The sequence below is a fragment of the Lathamus discolor genome, chromosome 4 (assembly GCF_037157495.1).
Source record: "Lathamus discolor isolate bLatDis1 chromosome 4, bLatDis1.hap1, whole genome shotgun sequence".
NCBI classification, from domain to species: domain Eukaryota; kingdom Metazoa; phylum Chordata; class Aves; order Psittaciformes; family Psittacidae; genus Lathamus; species Lathamus discolor.
In genome coordinates this window covers 34,771,559-34,777,733 of record NC_088887.1, presented here as the reverse complement: position 1 = coordinate 34,777,733, position 6,175 = coordinate 34,771,559, and positions in this window count along the sequence as shown.

The window sequence follows — 6,175 nt, the reverse complement described above, 5'->3', positions numbered from 1 at the left end:
ATCAGTCACTCTTTATAGCAAATTCAACCACAGACCACTTAGCCTCTCAAGTCCTGTGCCACTATGATTAAACACTTGGCCTAGCCTTATACACACCATACCCTTCTATTTCAAAGTCCTCCCCACAGTGAGATCTGAGATGCTTTAATTCCAGTGGTATTTGCCTGAGCTGCAAAAGAGCTGTAAGACGAGGTAGCAAGTCTTGTGCCTCCTAATAAAGGTGGTGCGTGCCAGCTAGGCAAGGGGAAAGTACACTTTTAAAATGCTTTTAAAACAGCTTAAGCACTGCTTTGCCAGTACATTCCTCCAGTGCCTAATAATAATAGCACATTAGCTTCTAATTAAACATGAGGCCACACTCATGAGTCTTTATTTTCCATGCCGTCTTTCACAATAGCAGGCAGCAGCTGAGTTACACAGAAGGCAACACAGCTGGCACTGGGGAAAGAAAAAAACCACGAAGGGTTTGCAATGACATGATGGCAGTGCTGGAGTGGGTATCTGTCCCCATGAACCAGCTTTCCTTGGGGCAGGAGGGGTGAATGGGGGTGCTAAATTAGGACTAATGTAGCAATTACAAATGACTGTTTTGTAAAGGCCTCCTGCGGGTGACTTTCCTGGTCCTCCATTCTAGATAGGTTCACTATCTTGAATAGTGAATACTTGATAGTAGCAAGTGTTCACTCCCTTGACTGAGCTCAAGGCCTAACTGGGCGGCTGACCTAAAGCTGACAACCATTTCTTTGCCTCTTTAAAAGAGTGCTCAGAAAATACACAGACCAACCCAACAGCAGTATCAGGCTTTGTCACTACTTACCTACAAAAAAATAACCAAATCACCACCACCAAAACCACCAAAAGAACCAAACCCCACTCTACCAAAAGAAATCTCCTGATTGTGCCTTACTGCACGCTCAATATTGACTTCTTCTCCCTAGTTGAACTCGGCTGCCCCAACTCTGAAAGGAAACCTGCTTCCCACCCCACTTTCTGCCAGCTTCCCTCCCTCTGCTTCAGCTCCCACCTTAAAGGAAGCCAAGACAGCAGTGCGAACCAGCTCCTCAGCCCCAGGCTCTACCCACTCACCACCAGCTCCAACCCACATGCAAACCCCTACAACGTGCACAAAACCCCACACGAATGGGAAGCAGGTTTGAGGGATGGTATGAAGGCATCAGGGGCTCTATGGAGCTGAGCCTTCCTCTGGGTCCCCCAGTGCTGCCTAAGTACCCCCTTGCAGCAGAAAGAGCTACAAGATGAACTTAAGCACCTCTTGCTCGCTAACAAAGTCAGGTAGAGGTTGCTTGCAGGGTTTCTGTGTACACCATGCTAACCTGCTTCCTTACAGGTTTTGACCACAGCCTCGGTGGCTATTTCAGCCCAAGAAGTAACTTAAGAAAAGCGATACAGCGAAATGGTGTTAATGACCACGAGCTTCACCTTTTCATCCCTAGACGTGATTTTTCAACCTGGCCTCTGCCTGCATGCCTGCGGTAGCGCAGCCTGGGTTTCAGCCAGCAGCCGCTGGTGCCAGCTCCCTGTGCAGGAGCCCCAGCAACAGGGAAGGTGCCTCACACCATCCCCATTCCTTGCTCCTCCATCCCAGCCTCCGCCGCCGGGGAATAGCGCAGGCTCTGATGCATTACCTGTCTGCGCAACAGTTTGTTCCCAGCACCCGGTAGCTTTATTTACCTGCTACTTAGCGCGAGGTGCTGCAGTGCCGTGTTCCTACAGGCCTCGGGAGGACTCGACAAGCCTGCGGTTCAAACACGCTCAAACGGTGGTGGCGGCGAGGGGAGAGAATTGCTGGGTGATTGCAAAGAGGCCCGCAGGCAAACCTCAGCCCTTTCATTCCTGCCTCCTCTCTTGCACCACCTTGGCTCTGCACAACAGGGTTGCCAGAAAAACAAGGCATGTGGGAGCTGCTCTACAGTCTCCTTTAGCCGAGAGGCGTGAGGAGGGGGATACCTGCTCTCCTCCATGCGCCTTTAAGCCCTGCGGAGTGGCACAAGATGCAGACTGGTTCACAGGTGCTCCCAAAGACACAGGCAAAGCCTTGAGGTGCTGCAATGCTCTGCTGCTGGGGTGCAAACCTGTGTCATCTCCCCGGCTGCCCCTGGGCCCTTGCTGCTGACCAGATCCCATCATCCCAGCACCTTGGAAGCCTTTCCCCTCCCCTCCCCTCCTAAGGGAGGACTTTCTTCAAGCAGCATTAATTTTGATCTGTCTCTTTGCAGGAGACCCACACAAGTAAGGAAGAAGAGGGAGTTGGGCTTCTTTACATGCAAGTCCTAGGGCCAGTCCTTAGTTTGAGCTAAGTTTGAGCCAAAACTCCCTGCACGTGCACCCAGGTCCCTGCATGAAGCCTTCGACTCCTTTTGCAACACCAGTTTGGAATTTCAGAGGGATGGATCATGCACGACACTGCTCTGCTCCCTCCCTTCTCCATGCTTTAACCCAGCAGCTGTGGCAAAACGCCAAACACCATCATTCCTATCGCCGCCCTGAGCCAGGGAGAGATTCACAACCCGAAGCGAGCGCTGATTAAACAGGGCAGCGTAACAGCACAGGAAGCCTTTTCAACAGGGGAGGCGGCACAGGGCAGATCCCAACACGTTGGGCTGCTGCGCTCGCTCGGAGGCTGAGCAGCATGGGCTGCCAGCAGCGAGACGCGCGGCCGGGGGACAGCATGCTGTGGGGCTGGGGGCGGCGTGGGGAGGCTGTGCCCGTGGGGAGGCTGGCCTGACTCCTGCATGGGCAGCAAAGCCCTCGCTGCTGCACTGGAGAAGTCCTGAGAGTGCAGGAAATAAGCAAAAATAGGGTTTAAAAAATCACTGCTGCCACCACCTTATTTACTGTGTGTGCTTTAAAAGCTGTGGAAGAGCTTTTCAGGCTTTCTGCAGTTGCGTGGACCAAAGGCTGTTTAAACACTAATAAACTGCAACTCGTGATCTGCACAGAAACACTGAGAGGCTCAAGTAGAATCATGCAAAAGGAAAAGATAGATACTACAGATGTGGCAATGACAAGTGGAAAGATGCTCTGCACTCTTCCCTGGAAGAGCAGGCAAGAGCCATTTGCAGGCACTGCTCTCTGGGACAGGCTCTGCCCCACAGGCAGAGAGTAACCCTTAACAGCAGCCGGAATAAAGCCCACACACTGCACTCACAACATACATGACAGAGAAATTTGCCTGATGAACTCCCCCCCAGTCTTCATTACTTAATCAGATAGGAGGAAATAAATCCTGACAGAGCCAGTTTTCACATGAGTTCATGCCCTGACCCTGCCTCAACAGGAACCAGGTCCAACAAATTTCCTTTTTATCTATTTACATAGGATTGCTTTTCTTAGTCCCCTAACAAGCAAAACATGCCACGTCCTGTACTGTCACTACAGACGCCTGCCATCTGTTTTAAACCCTGCAGTAAAGTTGGCTTTAAGCATCAGAGATGCTTAGCTAAGGGCATTGTAGGAGGTTAAGCAGGCCGCAATTATAAGTGACATTTGGAACATTTAGCACAGTAGCTATATCCAAAGGCACATATGCAGTGGGGTTTAGACATTTGCAAAATCCAGTCGTTTGTATGTGGTGAATATAAAGGCTGACTTCAGCCTAACCTGAAGCCCCTTTGCCAGTCTCAGCGACTCATGAAAATCTCCTACATCTCCCTTATAAAACAAAAAAAAACAAACAGGTATTTTTAAATCTAAAGAGCAGACTAGTCCACCCCATCTTGAAGATACGGGATGACCTGAGATTAATGCAGCCTGCCCACTGGCTTTCCAAAGCAGAAAAGCCTTTATTCTCCAGTGTCTTTCCACTTGGTCCCAATTCCTGAGCACAGCAGCATCCCTTAACCAAGCGCACCCAGGGCACAACTTGTATAGTGCCTTCAGCGCAGGTGGGAGGTACAAGGCTTTCTGCCCACATTGAAGCATCCACACGTGGATGTGCAAGCCTGTGCATCAACTGAGCTCCACCATTGGGCGCAGCAGGGAAGAAGAGGCAGAGGAGGAAGCTGCACTGCACAGCTGCTGCTATAGTGGTAACCATGGCCTGGGGGGCAGAGCAGCAAAGAGCCACGGACCACTGATGAGCAGCCAGGGCTTTCTGTTTCGCTTTCACCTAAATCCAGGTTTGGATGGTGGTTAATTAAGGAAAGGCAGTATTGCTCTATTGCTCTCCAAGCCAAACTGCTTTCAGGACCATCCCTGTTCTCCCCTCACCCTTTGGGCTCCTGACACATTTCTCAGCACACCAGTTCCTAGGGACTAAGTTTGCTTTAGTGCATCAAATGAGGCCAACCAGCGTGGACACAGACAAGCTCCCTTCCCACAGCTATAACTCTCAGCACGCTTCGCTCTTCCTTTCGCTGGGTAGGATGGAAGTGTTCAGGTTTTTCCCACCAGTGTTTACTGAAAAGGTCCCAGCTCTGGGACATTTCCAAAGTAAAACTTTGCAGAATAGGAAACTGAAGGGCTCGCTTCCCATCCTTGGCTCTGCCGGCTTCGGGGAAAGGGAGAGATTCAGAACTGCTCCTGGCATCCCCTTTCTGGGGCCACAGCAGTGCCAAGGACACAGCCCCAGACGCACTTTCAGTGGAGCACCCTTTCTCCTTCCTCCTCGCAGTCCTGCCAGGACTAGGCAGTTCCGCAGCAGCCCTTTGCCCTGGGTGGATGTTGAACCCTGGCAGCTCATGTGGCGTGTGCCAGCACGCACGGTGCTACAGGTGGCTCCGGCTCACAGCGCCTGCCTTTCCATGAAGGGAGGCTCCTGCACAGATGAGGCTGGATGAGGTTTTCCAGACGGCTTTTTGGCAGGGAGGCAGCATTGCAGATGCCGCTTGGCTTTCTCCATTCGCTTCTCCCCATTAGCAACCAAAACGACCGCTTCAGCCTTAAGCCAAGGTAAAGCCCAGTGGTGAAGGCAGTGGTAATTAGCTGTGCTGGCAGCACACCCAGCAAAGCAAAATGGCTGGGTAGTCATCATGGCTCATAACCAGTCTGTGCCAGTGGGAAGCTGAGGCCTCCCTGATCCTCTCCTTCCTCCCTCTCAAATTCCCTCACCTCTCAATTAGTTGCCTCCTTCCTGGAGGAGCTGAAAGAAAGAATAAACTGGAAGGTCAACAAATGCAAAGGAACACACCAGCTTCTCCCCACTGCAGAGACTTGTGCCTGAAAGGGGGTTCCTGTTTGTCCCCACTGGGTACAAGCTGGCAGTGGAAAGGCAGGGGTGAAGCAGGGCTAGCTTAGGGCTGGGCAGAGGGTGCACCTCCCCAGCAGTGGCACAGCTAGCCAACATCACCCTCAACAAGGGACTATTTTGCTCCATGATGTTTTGGGGGTGGTGGGGCTGTGCCAGCCCCCAGACAGACTTCCTAGCTGGAGTGGGTTAGGAAGAGTTGCTCCAGGGCAGGCTGCCATTCTCTTAATGACAGCAACCTGTTTCCAAGGGATTTTATGCATCTGACTCCCATTAAAACCAGAGGGACGCCGACCTGTGGGACTTGGCCAGCATCATGCTTGATGCCTGCAGGCAGCTGGGACTGCTCCTTCAGATGCTACACCCTCCTGCCTCAGGGAAGGGCTGGGATGGGGGGGATGCACCATAGCACCTGCTGCCTCCCTCTAGCCAACAGCCCCATGCATGCTCTAAGGCACCCAGAAATAAGGCCCTGCAGGGCTTAAAGTCAGGTTTTTTCCATGTAACTTTCCCCAGGCTGTGCTCTGAAGTGTGCTGTATAGGGTGCTTGAGCATGCCACCAGTTTGTGCCCTCTGTGAGCTCATGGGCAAGGCTTTCCCTCTGCCCCTCTTCCCTCTGCCATTTGCTTGACTGCTCCGAAGCAGCTCGTGCCACAGGCTGGCACAAGCATCTCCAACAAGGCACCATGGCTTGCAGAAAAGGATCTCCACCAATCAGCCCTGTGGCGAGTGTGCACCAACCCCAGCTGCTGCTGCGTCCCTGCTGCTGTTTGCGGGCAATTAACAGGGACGTGGGACAGGGTGAGGCTGGGCGAGGTAGGAGACCAGAGGCAATAAGGATGGGATGTCAAGCTGTTTCAGCTTTTTAATGTGGCTCTTTCTTCACTGTGATCACAGGGATGGTCGGGTGCCCGTGCATGTGTAACTACCCACACAGGCACACGCAGGTTTACAGGCGTACACGTGCCT